The sequence below is a fragment of the Colobus angolensis genome, unplaced genomic scaffold (genome assembly GCF_000951035.1).
Source record: "Colobus angolensis palliatus isolate OR3802 unplaced genomic scaffold, Cang.pa_1.0 Scaffold74, whole genome shotgun sequence".
NCBI classification, from domain to species: Eukaryota; Metazoa; Chordata; class Mammalia; order Primates; family Cercopithecidae; genus Colobus; species Colobus angolensis.
The window spans coordinates 7,332,170-7,349,037 of NW_012121154.1; positions in this window are offsets into that span (position 1 = coordinate 7,332,170).

The window sequence follows — 16,868 nt, forward strand, 5'->3', positions numbered from 1 at the left end:
GGAGGATTGCTTGAGCCCAGGAATTTGAGACCAGCTTGGGCAACATAGTGGTACCCCACCTCTATAAACAAATTTAAAAATTAGGCAGGCATGGTCATGCATGCCCGTGGCCCCAGCTGCTTGGGAGGCTGAGGTGAGGGGATTGCTTGAGCACAGGAGGTTGAGGTTGCACTGGGTTATAATTGCATTACTTTTCTCCAGCCTGGGCAACATAGCAAGACCTTGTCTAAAAAAAAAATTGTTCTAAAAGACAAAATTGAACAGCATTGAAGTCACATTGTAATGGTCACATTCCACTACTTCTCCAGCATGTCCATTCCTACCTCTTTCCCAAGAGAAAACACAAGAAAGAATGAGAATTAATAAGAGGTCTGCAAATGTGGTATGTTAAAAATAATAAAATCATAATATAAAGTTTGTTATAATATTTACATTATTCATCTAATATTATACTTAGAAATATTTCCATGGAGTTGTTAACTTCAAAACCTAAAAAGTATCTCATAGTAGAATAGTATAAGAAATACTGTCAGCATTCTCCTACTGATGAAAATTGGAGTTGTTTTAACTTTTTCATCTTTATAATATTTTAACAGTTACAACATCTAACCAAAATAAATATTTCTAATAAGCTAAAAGATGGAAAAACTACTTTATAAAAAGTAAATCTTTAGCTAGTAGGCTTTTACTCATATCTTTTCCCTATTCAAGTGCTGTTTTAATTTACAATTTCCTGTTTACCAATTACATTGAGTATTAATTTCAAATCTTTCTTGAAATTTATTATTTCTTCTTCTGATGAATTACTTATTCATATTCATTTCTTAATACATCTTGGTAATATTCGGTCCCAGTGAATAGTGTTAGTTTTCAACTTTTATAGTTTTTTTTTTTTTTACAAAATTTAAAATGTTTACATAGTTAAATGCATCAATCTTTTCACTTTCAGATAATCTACAAAACTCTCTGATTTAGCAAAATCTTCCCTGCTTCAGATTATAAATACTTGTTCATATTTTCAAGTTTAAAAAATGTTTATAATGTAAACATTATCAAGATTAAGTTAGTTTTTAAAACATTTCAGATTCAAACATCTGGAATGTAGATCTTTATATCGTATAGGCCTGGCATTAATTTTTCTCCAAGTTGATAGACAATGTACAAAATAATATTGATTTAACTGTATACATTTTTTCTGTCAACTTAAAAATCATCTTGGATTCTGAATATATATGTGTACATGTACATGCATACTCCCTCAGCTTTACTAACCTTTGCCTTTTCTCACAAAATGTCACATTGTGTAATTGTATAGTTTTTTTATAAAATGACGTAGAGTTAGTTCCTCATTTTTTCCTTTTCTAAAATCTCATTAGCTATTCTTACAAAGTAATTTTCCACATGAACGTTAGAATAAACAACTGGAGATCTAGTTTTAAACCATGTGTATATATGCACACACAAAAATACATGTAGATCTCATTACATTTTTGAATAGATTACATGGATTTTATAGTTTAATAGAAATACAACTCATCTCTATTCTTATATTGAGCCTTCCATTTAAGATATAATCTTTCTTTTCAATTATTACATTTGATCTTCAGTAGACATTTAAAATTTCTTGATAGGATTGTGTTTTGTAGTTATTGCTATTTTCCAGTGCATTTCTAGTACAATATTATTGATATCTATAGAAAAGACTAATTTTTAGATATAATTTTTTCTCTTATCCTGTTGATTAGATTTGTATAGTCGCTAAAACATTTATTTGATTACAAAATATTTTCTAGAAATAATTTTATATCTGTTGCAATTTTAAAGTCTTACACTCTTTCCCCTTAATTTTTTAAATATTATGTTGTTATTTTGCATTTATTAGGTTCTAGAATTAGGCTGGATATAAAGAAAGACAGTGTAGGGGAAGTTTTGAAAAACCTGAGTTTGATTTAGGAATTTGAACCACCTGCTTGTAATGGATTTATTGAATGAGCTAGATCCAGCACAGTGCAAGTCAGGAAGCAAGTTTCTACTTTCTATCTTCCATTCATTTTAAGGAATCAAAGTCTTGTAGGTTATAGTTTCTTTGTTTCTGTTTTCATTTTGGTGATTGTTTTAGTTTTTATTACTATAAAGAGTCAAGCCAATCTATTCTTTACAATATCTATTTTCATATACCCCATAATAATGCAAATATCCCCCAAACACTGTCATTCCAGAATCACTCTAGTCAGTCAATTTTAAAAAGTTGATAAAACATCTTTTCAATCACAAATAAGCCACCATTATATATAAAGTAAACTTTTAGTCTCTCTGAAGCATGCCAGATCAATGCTGATTCCATCTTAAATCAAGGTGCAACTAAAAATCAAAGGAGAAAAGGAATCATAACAATTTCAAAGAACAAAGACATTTGCTTATCCATAATATCTTGTATTGTTAGCAAATAATTTAAAAAAATACTGTAGTAGGGCCACATATTTATTTTTGTATTCTGATCCTAAATCTTAGAGAATGGATCAATAGAACTTGCTGTAATAAAGTATATGTATTATAGAATTATTCCACCCTTCAGATAAATGTTTCAGCTGTTACTGTAACATTTATCTATCTTACTCTATATTTTAATAAAACAAGGTAAAACTTATAATAATAATTTGCAAGCAACTGATATTTTTCTGTAATAATTTTACAACAAAGTATTGTTAAACCTATTACATAACTGTACATTTCATTATTTTTGTTCCATTATTTCTTTTATAATTTCTGAATATGGAAAGGAAAATAATTGTTTAGAGCTGTGTTCAATGTGATAGACACTATTCCCATGTGGTCATTAAATTTAAAGTTAAATAAAATTTAAACCTAATTATCTTATTTCAAGAGCTCAATAGCTACATGGGTCTAGTGTCTGCCATGTGGGACAGCATGGATATAAACATACCTATCATTGCAGAATGTTCTACCGGACAGTGGTGGTTTCAAGTATGGCAAAACTAGCATATATTTGTAACTTGCAAAACCATGATATACTCTTAAAATTTTGTAATAGTTTATAATGACTTTTGTAGTGATTAAATTAGTTGTTTGATATCATGAAGGAAGTAATAGCTATCTTTTTTTTTAGTCTCTTTTAGAAATTGCAACAGGATTCTCTGAGTGGAGGCTGTGAAGAACTTCAACATTAGGAAAACATCAGGATTGGGGGGCAGTGGGGAGAGGAAAGAAAATCAAAAACTTATAATATCAGAAACAAATCAGAAGCCACATAGAAATCTCTCACATGACATTGATTCTTTTTTTTTTTTCTACAAATAGGCTTTTATTTATTTATTTTTTTTTAAAAAGGAAAAAAAGAATTTTTTTCCTAGAATTTTAGTCTAAACTATTCAAGATCATCCTTTGGAATTTGAAGTAAAGAACTTCATAATTTGCTTCCAGTCCTTAATGAAGTTTCTTGACAAGGCATTAAGACTTTACTGAAAATTATTTTCTTATTGCTACAGCATGAAGAGATGTGCCACATGACATACAGAGCTTCATTTCTCATTAGGGAACAAAATGAGATATGTGATCAATATAAGATAAAAACAGGTATACACAGGTATATCATCTACGTAATCAAAGTTTTGCATGCAATATTAACTCTTCAGTATTATGAAGATTTAAGTGATTTTCTTTTGGAAAAGTGTTCACAAGTTGGAATTCTTTGTTAATGAGAAGTCAGCAAGCACACAGTTGATTCTTAAATTAGCTGGATTTCCTTTTGCTTCCTTATTTCTTCATTCATTTCTTCATTAATTCCACAACTATTTATTGAGCCTCTGTTAAGTATCAGACATTATTCTAAATCTTGAGGAAACTAGACATAAATGTAATGGTCTGAATGTTTGTGTTCCCCCAAATTCCTGTTTAAATTCTAACATCCAAGGTGACGGTATTAGGAGGTGGGTCCTTGTGAGGTAATTAGGTCAGGGAAGTAGAGCCCCTATGACTGGGATGTTAGTACCCTTATAAAAGAGTTCCAAGAGCTGCTTTGCCCCTTCTGCCATGTGAGGACACAGTGAGAAGAGGATTGTATATGAACCAGGAAGTGGGCTCTCACCAGACACTGAATCTGTCGACACCTTGATCTGAGACTTACCTGACTCCAGAATTTTGAGAAATGAATTTCTGTTGTTAATAAACCACCCAGTTTAGGTCATTTTGTTATAGCATCCTGAACAATAAACATAGAAAAACAACATGTATGGCATGTCAGATGGTAATGAATGCTAAAGCATGCCAAAAACAAAAAGCAAAATGAAAGAACATAGAAAAAAAAAGCAAAAACACACTAAGGAAGAAGAATATACTTAGAACTGGGAGGAATTCCTATTTTAATGATCGGATTGATCAAAAAAGTCTGTTCCAGTAAGGTGATATTGAAACAGGAGCGTTCCCTGGTGCCCCATCGCAAGGCATGCAACAGGAGTGTGGCTCTGTGTTCCTCCATCACCACTCAAACCCCTTATGGGAAGGAGAGCATGCAGATGGGCCCACCCATGAGCCAGGGCAAGCCCTTCTGGGCTCTGGTTCTATGGTGGCATTTTGAGGTGGATGCCTGTGACTCCGGAAGCCCCAGTGTTACAGTGCTCTTTTAGCTCTGCTGTCTGCAGATGGCTTAAGTGTTAACCAGCTCAGTTTCCTCTTGGTCCCTGGGTCCTTGTCCAGTGTCAAGAAAGAATCAGACCACACATGGACTTGAAGAGTGAATGCAGGGATTTTATTGAGTGGTGGAGGTGGCTCTCAGTGGGATGGGTGGGGAGCTGGAAGAGGGATGGAGTGGGAAGATGATCTTCCCCTGGAGTTTAGCCATCCAGTGGCCTATCTCCTCTCTGATTGTCCCTAGCCGAACTACTCTCAGCATTCAGATCCTCCTTCTCTTCTCTCCTTCCCTGCCACCTGCTTCTTGCAGCAAAAACTGAGGGTGTGAGGGAGAGAGAAAGTGAGCCTCTCCCCTTTCTCTTCCATCTTCTTATCCCCAAGTTCCAGAGACATTAGACAGATGACACCCATAAGTGCCATTGTGACCTGCACCTGTGAAGCAGGGGGAGCCTAGATAAGAGGAATTATTCACCCTCACCTATGCCTGTGCCTCCCCTACTGTTGGCAACCTTTAGGTTCCCTGGGCCTCATTTATGTCATGGAGCATGGCCTCCTTCCATGAAGTGGGGATTTAGTTTGCAGGAATTGGTCCTGTCCATTTACATTGTGCCTGTTGCCTGGCTTTGGATCCCTTAGATCTGGTTTTCCTTTCTAGGGCTTCAGCCTGAAGCCTGGAATCAACTTTGGGACAAAAAGGTATTTCAGGGGCTGCAAGTATCTGCTCAGATTAAGTCTCAAATAGGTGCAGCTGGTGGGAGGAACCAGCCAGCCAGCCACATGGGGTCCTAACAGCAGCCATGGTTTTCTCTCACCCTTCATGGCCATTTGGTGTGGCTTGTGCATGCTGCAGACACACCCAGGCGTCTGAGCCATGAGGGGAGTGGGTAAGGAGCATGGCATGCTGGACCCTGCAGCTGTTGGGGTGGGGGTGGGGATGGCACCTGTAAGAACAAATGAAAACCACACTGCTCTGATTTTGTACCTTCGATGACTGAGCCAAATGCTCATTTTATTTAATATCACTGCTGCAGCCTGTAGCAAAACCCTTAACATTATAAAGGAAGAGATAAGAGTCATTTCAAAACATGAAAGAAGACACCATAGCCACCACAGCGAAGTCCGGGGGTGCTGGCCTTTGGAGTTCAGTCTCGGAGCCTTTTAGTAAGGGAAACAGAGAAGGAAAGGGAGAGGTTGTAGGTTCTTGGAAAAGAGGTAGATCCAGCAGTTTCACACCTGTACTCACCCTTCCTTGTATCTCGGATGGGACTCCAGATGAAACAGAAGAGTTCCCTGGCCTCCCCTTGCAGGATGTGTGACTGGGGTGTGGCTTTGTTTGGCCACCACCATGCAAACCCCTTATGGGAGGGGGAACATGCAGAAGGGCAGGTGCAGGAGCCGGTGCCAGTGCTTTTGGGCTCCAACCCCATGGCAGAGTCTAAGGGTGGCTGTCTGCAACTCTTGAAGCCCCAGTGTTAAAGTGCCCTTTTAGCTTTGCTCTCTGCGGAGGGATTAAGTGTTAACCAGCTCAGTGCCCTCTTGGTCCCTGAGTCCTTGTCTGGTGTCCAGGAAGAATCAGCATGGACATGAGCAGTGAATGTGGGGGTTTTATTGAGTGGTGAAGGTGGCTCTCAGTGAGATGGACGCAGAGCTGGAAGAGGGATGGTGTAGGAAGGTGATCTTCCCCTGGAGTCAGGCCACCCAGCAGCCCATGTCTCCAATCGTCCCAGCCTAACTCCTCTCTCCATTTGGATGCTCCTTCTCTTCTCTCCTTCTCTGCCACCCAATTCTGCCGTTTGTCTGCTTGTCTCCTTCTGGAGCCTGGAGCTTGGGATTTATATGGTTACAGGATGGGGGGACTGGTGGGCCAAAAGGCAACAATTTGGATACAAAAACAAAAATGCCTGTTCCCACGTAGAGTCATGGGTTTCCAGGCTTTAGGGTGTGGCCTTTGCTGGGGAACTGTCCTCTTCTACACAGTATTTCCCTATCTGCTGTCCACATCAATATTTAAGTAGGGACACAAAGGAGAACTTATTATGTTCTTGGCATTGTATTGAACTCAAGACTATTTTGTTTTAGGCATTATACTAGGCTTTGGGACTGCAAAGAAGAAAAGAGTTTTTGTCCTATTCTCAGCAAGGACTAAGGAAGAAGATAACAGGAAGAATAACCCATTACATACAACGTGCTAAGTGTTCTATTAGAAGTACATGCATATGGTAATGTTTCCTCATTTACTAGCTAGTATTTTTCCCACAAAAGAATATTAAGCCTTATGAACAGTACTGAGAATAATAGTTCATTTTATTCAAAATTAATTTTTTAACAGAAAAGAATTAATCTTAAGTGAAGAATTATTTAAAAAATTAACCAAAATACAGAGCTTGCAGTGAGCTGAGATCACGCCACTGCACTCCAGCCTGGGTGACAGAGTGGGACTCTACCTCAAAAAAAAAAAATAAAAAAAAGTTAGTCAAAATTAGTCCTATTCTGGACAGTATGAAAAACTTCTACTGACTTTTCATTTTTTAGCATTATATGATCTTCCCTTTCAGAGGGATGAGGTTATAGTTGATAAAGGTCATGAACATCAAATTTAAAATGTAAAATATATGAACAAATAAAATTTGTGTGTCTTTTTTTTTGTCATGGATATGTTAATAAATAAATGTGATAAACATGAAGACTTTTTATAGTATATCTTATCTTACAATTCATTATTTTTATACTTGTTCTAGGAAAAAATTAATTACAATTTTTCTCCTATATTTTCTTTCTTTCAGGATTAAATTTTATTTCACATTGATCAAAACCATGAAAAATATTTACATTTTCCCATGTTACAGCACAACATTTCAATGGAATATTTCTTGCCATAAATAATATCTTGCTGATTTGTAGAACTGAAACAACAGTTTATGTTCTCCAAGGTAAGGAAAAATGACATAGTAAATGATTGTTTAAAATTTCTAAATCCAGACATAAACATGTGGCTTCATTATTAACATCCTGTATAGTCCATTACTAAATTATTTCCATTATCAATTAGCACCCTTTTATAAAGGTGCATTCTTAATATTGTTTTGATCAGCTGGAATACACAGATATAAGGTATTTAAAATCTATTTATGCTTTATAGAGAAACCAGACATTAAAACGTCATATACTACTTATTTGAAATTATTATACCTTATCCAAATCATTTAGTCATTAGGTTCTTCAAATTATTTAGTTATTAGGATCTTCAACCCAGTTAACAGGAATAATTCTGTGGTTTTATTTTTCTGTAAACAACTGAAAGAATAATCAGATCATATTCTAATATGTTCTGAAATATCTTTTTTTTTTTTTTTTTTTGAGACGGAGTCTCGCTCTGTCGCTCAGGCTGGAGTGCAGTGGCGCGATCTCAGCTCCCTGCAAGCTCCGCCTCCCGGGTTTACACCATTCTCCTGCCTCAGCCTCCCGAGTAGCTAGGACTATAGGCGCCCGCCACCTCACCCGGCTAGTTTTTTGTATTTTTTTTAAGTAGAGACGGGGTTTCACCGTGTTAGCCAGGATGGTCTCGATCTCCTGACCTCGTGATCCGCCCGTCTCAGCCTCCCAAAGTGCTGGGATTACAGGCTTGAGCCACCGCGCCCGGCCTTGAAATATCTTTAAGACTGATCATAAAAACTAATTTCTAAGGTGATTTCATCTCCTCATAGCATACATAGAGTTTACTTTGTACAGATGTTTGAAACCAACTCTCTCAGGGAGGCAGAGGCGGGAGGATAGCTTGAGCCCAGGAGTTCGAGACCTGCCTGGGTAATACAGGGAGACCCCGTTCTCCACAAAAAGGAAAAAAAAAAAAAAAAAAGACAAAAAAAAAGCAGATGAGGAATCTATTGTAATTTTTTGCTTTATTTTCATCAGCCAGTGGACTTTTTTGAATTTTCATTTTAGTCAAATTATTTTTTGTATTAGTTTTTCATGCAGACATAAAAATAGCAATCATTTTAAATTGTCAATATTTCCAGATTAATGGTAAAAATTATTTGAAAACAAACTTACGGGTAATAAAGGCTAGTCAGAACCCTATACATAAAGTGTAGTTATCATTCAGATTAATATGTAACAATAATGTATGCTTGATATTTCTGCTATTTTTTCCTAATCACTTTTGGATAACTCCAAAAATAAAGTATAATAATAGGAAATTCATTTTTTTGAGTTTTAGTTTTCTAAAGTGAAAATTAACAATCTTGAAATCAAAACAGATGCAATTTTTCATGTATTTCATGATGGATGCATGGAAAGATTTACTCAGAGAGAAATAAACACACCTATTAGTTATCTCCAATTAACCATGAAAGAAATAAAAGGCAGATGAGTGACTGATTACTAAAAAGCTCCAAGTAATTGGGTAATAAGGCAAAAGTAATGTTATATGTTCCTATAGTATAATCTAAGAACATGATTTCATTTGTATAAATTAATTACAAAGTAGGTGCAATTAACTGACTTACAGGTAAGAACAAAAATATAAGGAGTTTTGCAGATAGCAACCGTTTGAAAATAAAACACTTCAATCATATTATAGGACAGCATAAGAGAATGTCTCACTCTATAGTAGACAGAGTCCATTCCTTGTTCTGAATGAGACTTACAAACAAAAAAGTATTTATTTAAAACTTGTGTTTTAAGGAAAGCTTTCACTGCAAATTAATTTAGCCAACATTTCAGTCATCTGTAACATTATACAATTTTACTATCATTTCTATAATCCATTAATTTAAAATGAATTCAATTTATGCTACAGTTGAGTGATTAAATAATTTCTGAGAAAATTTTAATTATCTTTATGGCCCTTTTCTAGATTTGAAAGAAAAAGACCTTACACACAAGTTGAAATAAAAAATAGTTATAAAAACTCAACTTACTGTAAAAGCCAGAATCCGCAGCGGGGACAAAATATATTTCTGTTCTAAATATTGTTACCTTCAGATCTCCTGATTCCTAAGTCCCGTTTTGATGTTGGAGCAAGAAAGGGGACTTGAGGTGTCATCTATCTTGTATCTCTCATTTTGAACCTTGCCTTCCACACGGCCTCTGCACAGTGTCCTCTCAGCTTCTTGTACTTTTCCCTGAATATTCGCGTGTTGCTCCCTCACTTGATTTGAGTCCTTGTTAAAATGCTACCTTTTAAGAGCGGGCTTTCTTGGCCATCTCTATCCAGCTCTATTTTTCTTTTTTAAAAATTTAGAAAATATGTAGCATAAATGCTATATATATATATAAATATGGTACATATATGTGTGTGTATATATTGTATACTGTGTATCTAGTATTTATTTATTGATTGATACAGGATCTCACTCTTTCACCCAGGCTGGAGTGCAATGGCATGATCACGGCTCACTGCATCCCCTCGACCTCCCCAGGTTCAGGTGATCCTTCCACTTCTACCTCCTGAGTAGCTGGGACTACAGGCATGCTGCACCACTCCCGGTTAATTTTTGCATTTTTTTGTAGAGATAGCATTTCTCCATGTTGCCCAGACTGGTCTTGAACTCCTGGACTCAAGTGATCCACCCACTTCAGCCCTCCAAAGTGCTGGGATTACAGATATGAGCCACTGTGCCTGGCCACTGGTCTATTTTCCTTTAGAATTACACTTATAAACAACTTAATGTTCCATGTTTATTTTTGTAATATTCTGTCTCCCTCTAATTTCACCACCACTAGCATGTAATAGCCACCTGAGTGGGGCATTTAGTTTGTTTAAAGTACGTGCCTGGTACACGGAAGAGGGTCAGGCAATATAGAAGATGCCTGTCAAATACCTGGGAATGCAGACATAGTCAGATGTTTTTCTATAGACATACTGATTGAATTTCACTTTAAAACAAATAAAAATCACAACCAAAAGCAACTGCCTAGTAAACCAAGTCTCTGTGGTTTCAGGAATCAAATACTGAATTTAGTTGCATTTTGCTTATGGTAGTCAGTTGATTCGGGATTGTCCACAATCTTAGATAATCATCATGTTATCTGGTATCTAGATTATCAAAAAATGTATTTTGTTTTCCCTTTCAATGTTTTTTTAATCTAAGAGTCCAGATTTGTCCAGGCCTTTGAAGATAAACTTCAATATATTGGTAATTTCTAAATTTGATTATAAGTTAGGATTTTTGTTTGCTAGAGAAATAATTCTTCCTTACAAGTTAGGATTTGAGTTTAAAGAGTTGCTTCCTAGTGAGTTCTGCAAATATTCACCTACCAGAAAAAGACTATGCTTTACACAATATATTTTGTGATGGTATACACTACATTTACTTTTTTGATACAGGAAAGTGCTTTCTTTAGAGTCATGTTGATGTCATATTCAAAACGTTGACACTCTCATAGCTGAGTGAAAAAAAAAAGATATTTAATTAAAATAACCTGGACTAAAATGTCAGCTCTTCTATGTTGTAACTTCTGAGTCTCAGTGTCCACATTTATATGAAATGAGTGAAGGAATACAAAGCATATTCCAGGCTTTCATCAGACAAGGAAAAAAGTCTGTGAAAGTTTCTGAAAACATATTCTGCTGCAGAGAAACGGTGATACTTTTAAATCACTTCTTTTTCTTATCTCCTCCCATTCTTTAAAAGGGCAACAGAAAAAGAATTTTCTTATTGTGGTCTTACTGTCTCCTAATTCAAAATCATTCTGGATTTCAAATGAATTAATGACAGGCAATAATTTCATAGCTGATTGCCTTTTAGATCTCTTAGCCTTAGAATACAACTATTATATTAAATAAATTTACTTATCAAAAACATTTCTTTCCGAACATGAAAAAATATACTAGAAACTGTCACTATAAAACTACATACAAGGTGCAGTGCTAGTCCTCAGAAATGACCCCAAACCACAGAATATGGAAGAGGAGAAAGGAGAGGTCGAGGAGAGAAAACTGACAGCAACATCAGATGAATTTTCTGTAGATGAGTAAGGTAGAGAATACGTAAATTACTTGACTTTTATAAAGTGTCATCTTGATTGCCTTTTAATGATTGCCTTTTAAAAAGACATTTTAAACTAACTGTGACTAGTGAGACAAGTAGCTAATTTGGGGGAAATATACATACTCCTCCAACATAAGGTCATCATTTTGCTATTTGTCAGTGCTAAATAAATATTCATAAATGTGGAACTTATCTTCCCCTATCAAAATTCTAAGGATACGTTTTCTCAGTTTTCAATTTAAAGATATGGTCGTTGAGTGTTTTTTTTTTTCTTAAAGCCTCTATTATTAGCCTACAAATTGTTTTGAAAGAGAAAGTCAACTAAATATGTGAGCTCAAATATGTTATGTTTAAAGACTAGCCCATTTTCCCCCCAAAACTGAATTAATTGAATATTATGCGAGAATATGTTAATATTTATAATACCACATTGTAAAAGTAAGGGTACTTTTACAGGTAAGTAATTTCCCTAAGGTGGAAGAAATTCATTTTTAACGTCAATTTTAAGATAAATGACATATTTCCTTACAATAGTTTTAGAACTTCTAACATAGCCGAGGATAGGTATGCCACAGTTGTTAAGAGCATTGATCTTGATGTTATACTATTTCAAAACGATACTTGTGTTTAGCAGGTTACCTGCCTCTGAAGGTACAAGGAATCCTTTAAACTAAGAAAGGCCACATGGAGAATAGGCTCCCTCTGATGAGTACCTCAAATGTCAAACCTGTTTATTTAAAGAGACCGTGCATAATTACGTAGACAAATTTGTTTTTTTTTCCCTCTTGGAAATCTCCACTTTAAGGATAAAATACTGCTTAAGGGTTTGTGCAGCCAGACAACTAGTGCATAAAAGAAGGGAACTAGTGTCAGATCTTTTTATATTGATTTTTTTTTTTTTTAAATAATGACAGTTTCTAGGGCCCCAATCACTAGGAAGAGGAGGATTCAGTATCTCTGAGACAGATTGAGAGAGGCCGGATTCAGAGCCCCCATTAGCTGATTTGCTGAAGGAGAATTTAAGATTTTGAGGCAGTGTTTCTTACACCCAACTACAGAGATAATTAAGCAAAATGCCAGTTTTATCTTCAGACAATTGCAGAGGCTTTGGTAGTGTTGGTTATTGGCCAATTTCTCAATCTCTATTATGAGAAGCACTCTGAGCCTTTAATTTAAAATGTCTTTATTTTACACATCTTACCTACATTAGACCTCTGATCATCTTCACTTTTATCATTATTAAATGATTTTGAATCTCTTTTGTCTTTTCTCTAGGTATTACCTTGCAACTGGATACTATTTATTGGGGTTACCTAGCATGTAAGAGAGTATTTGGATAATTTCTTCCATGAAATTTCAGGCCATGAATCTAAAATGATTCATTAGCCAACATTTTACTAACATCATTCTAAACATTTTTACATATAAAACATCTACATAATTCCAAGACATTAAAAGTCAATACAGTATTTATAAAGCAGTTACATGCATTCAGGCAGGTGACTGTATCTTATATCTTTTATCTTACAAAGAAACAAAAGTGTGATCAAATATTGGATCTACCACCTACTGTTCTTTGGATGAATTTCTTAAACCTTTATACTTCAGTTTCCTCTCTGTAGAACATTATGGAGAATATGTTAATATTTATAATACCACATTGTAAAAGTAAGGGTACTTTTACATGCACCCTTATTTTTAACGCCAACCTAAGAGATTTTTGTGTTAGGACTAAATGAAAAACAATATAGAATACTTGTCACAGATTCTGGTATTTGATATGTAGTCTGTAAACTACTGTTAGCAAAGAAAACAAATCCTCACACTTTCCTTATGTGTATATATAAATGTTCATATGTGTGTATATATGTACGTATAAGTATGTGCATGTGTAAAACTTCAAAAATGCACTTGATTTGTCTTACCTACTGAGTTACTTTTATTGGATGTCTTTGTGTGGGTGTTTCTGTGTGTGAATTATCTTACAGACTTGTTAAGTAGACACATAGAAGAAACCAAACACATCACAATGACTGACTTTCCTATTTGAGGACTGGCTCTAAGAAAATCACATGTATATGAGATCCACAAATTATATGCAATATATGCACGTGTGTGTCATGCACATTTATGATTTCTAGAAATGATGTAGAAGTTCTACAATAATAAAGCATAGCAAAAAATCTTACATGAATTTAGAAATGAGATTTCACTTCAAATAAGTTTATTTAACTTATCCAGTGTAAAGTTGATTTTAGGTTGGTTTTTGGTGTAATATTCTTTCAGAAGTACCATCTCATAACAAATTTCAGAGAACTTGGATGAAAATAATTATACAAAAATTCCCTATGAAATATTCATTTTTAATATGCATTCTGTTTCAATTCAATTTTTTAGATAGTTTCTTTAAATATATTCAGCTTTCATATTGCTTTGCTTTATACTGTCAAAACAACAGCAACATTTGCTTTACTGTCAAAGAGATCAATTTCAACAATTCAATATAAAACACAAATCATACCATTTGCTGACATGAAAAAAAGAATTCATTGAATTTTCCACTTTTTTAGCCAGTTATATAACTGACGTATGTAATTTAAGTTTCTTAAGCACACACAAACAATAAAGAAAAATAACACATTTGCAGGTAAAATGAAACAAACATCAAGAAGGAAAATTACTTTCTGAGAAGTTAAGGTACACGTGGGATGTTGCTATAAAACTGCTTTTTTCATTTATCTATCAGATAAATGTTGGATTTGATTCTGTAAGTCATCAATAAATGAACAATACAATTGTGTACTAAACTGGTGAGTCTGATTATGATAGTCTATTCTGATCCTGGAATTATAATATCATTGGCATTAGTCGGAGTTAGGCAACGTAGGAAAATTACAAGAGATGTTAATATCCTAATTTTGATACACTGCTGCTAAGTTGCCTCTTGAAACAACAAGAAGCATACAAGGAAAATTCACTAAGGTAAAGTTACATCAAGACTTGGTCACACAATAAGTACCTGGTGGAGCTAGGATTCCTATCCGTGGCTGTATTGGTTAAGAGTTCTTCCAGGACAGGAGAAGGCCTGTCAGTGGGCACATTTAACCTGAAAACATGAATAAAATTAAATTTCCCAAATGAGTGGTTATTTTTATTAGACTTTTAATAAGTAAGCTCTATAGATAAATTTCATAATCAAACATTTGACAATTTCAGATATACAGGAAGGAATATAAATATAGTTACTGATCAAATAGTATGCAATCTGAAAATAAAACTGACGGTAAAACCTTTCAGCAACAAGTGTTTTGGAAACATTTTGACCCTTCCACATATTACCTTAATCCAAATATCTGTGGGGCAGCTGGTAAAGAGGCTAAGTTCATAAGACACTAGGCCTTGACTTAGACAAACTTCCAAGCAGTGACTACGGTTTCTTCATTGCCATTAAAAAAAATTCAAAACCATGAGATATCATCTCCCATTTGTTAGAATGTCTATTACCAAAAAGACAAAAGATAAAAAGAGTTGAGGAGCATGTAGAGAAAAAGGAACACTTGCACCCTATCAGTGGGTGTATAAATTAGTATAGCTATTATGGAAAAGAGTATGAGGGCCTCTCAGAACAGAACTACTATAAGATCTAGCAATCTCACTACTGGGGATATATCAAAGGAAATAAAATTAGTATGTCAAGGAGATACCTGCAATTCAATGTTTATTGAAGCATTATTTACAGTAGACAAGATATGGAATTTGTGTCCATCAACAGATAAATAAAGTAAATGGGATAGATATACACAATGGAATACCATTTGACTTTAAAAAAGAAAAATCATCTTAATGTAGGAATATCCTAAGAAGAATTTTCATCTGTTCTGTACACATGCTTATGGACAAATTTTAAAAATTGAGTTTCTAGCTGTTCATAGTGACTGTATAAATACACAATCAATTTTTAATATACTAACATATCCAGCAAACTTGCTGAATGAACTTATGCATTCTAGGAGATTTTTGTTAAGTTTTTTTGGGATTTTTCCATGTACACAATCATGTCATCTGCAAATGAGATAATTGTATTTCTTTCTAATCTGAATCAAAATGTCTTTTTATTTTTCCTTATTGCACAACCGATAGGTCTTCTGGAATGATGTTGATTAAGAGTTGTAAGGCAACAGCCAAGCCTTTTTTTACACCACAACGTTGCGGGAAAGCATGTGGTGTCTTACAATTAAGTATGATGTTATCTGTATATTTGACACCCTTTTTTCAGTCAGAGGAGTGTTCTTCTATCCTTAGTTTTCTAATAAGTTTTTTATAATAAAAATAATAAATAAATGTTGATTTATCAATATTTTTGTGTTTGTTAAGATGTTAATGTGGTTTTTCTTTTTTAGTCTGATAATATTGTGAATTATATTGATTTATTATCAAATGTTAAACCACCCTTGCATTCCTGAGATAACCTTCACTTAGACTTTATATGTTGTTGAATTTAGCGTGCTAATATTTAGCTGAGAATGTCTTTGCATATGATCATGAGAGATATGGTTCTATAGTTTTCATTCCTTTTAATGTCTTTGGTTATTCATAGTATTACCTGATTATTCCTTTAATATATATAAGTTCCATGGTGATATCCTTCTTTTATTCCCAATATTAGTAACCTATGTGTTCTCTTTTTTATTCTAGATCAAAATGCCTAAACTTTCTATCAATTTTATTGTATTTGTTAAAGAATCAACTTTCATTTCATTAATTTTCTCTATTGTTTTGTTTTCAATTTTATTTCTTTCTGTTCTTTTTAAAAACTTTTTCATACTTATTGAGGTATAATTGACAAATAAAAATTGTGTATATTAAAGGTGTACAATGTGATGTTTTCATATATGTATGTATTGCGAAATGATTGTCACTATCAAGCTAATTAACACGTCCATCACCTCACATGGTTACCTTTTTAAATATTATTTTAATTGACAAATCATGATTGTATTACATTATGTATTACCTGTATAGAATAGAAGCTGCTGCTCTAAAAAACTGACAATGAAATAAGAGTTGAATCTAGAGCAAGCAGAAGAAAGCAATTATAAAAATAACACAGTGCAATGTGATGTTTTGTTACTTTATTCTTTTTATAATTCTTTTCTTCTACTTGCTCTAGATTTAATTCTTATTTTATTGCTACTTCTTTAAAGTAGCAGCTTAGATAATTGATTTAAT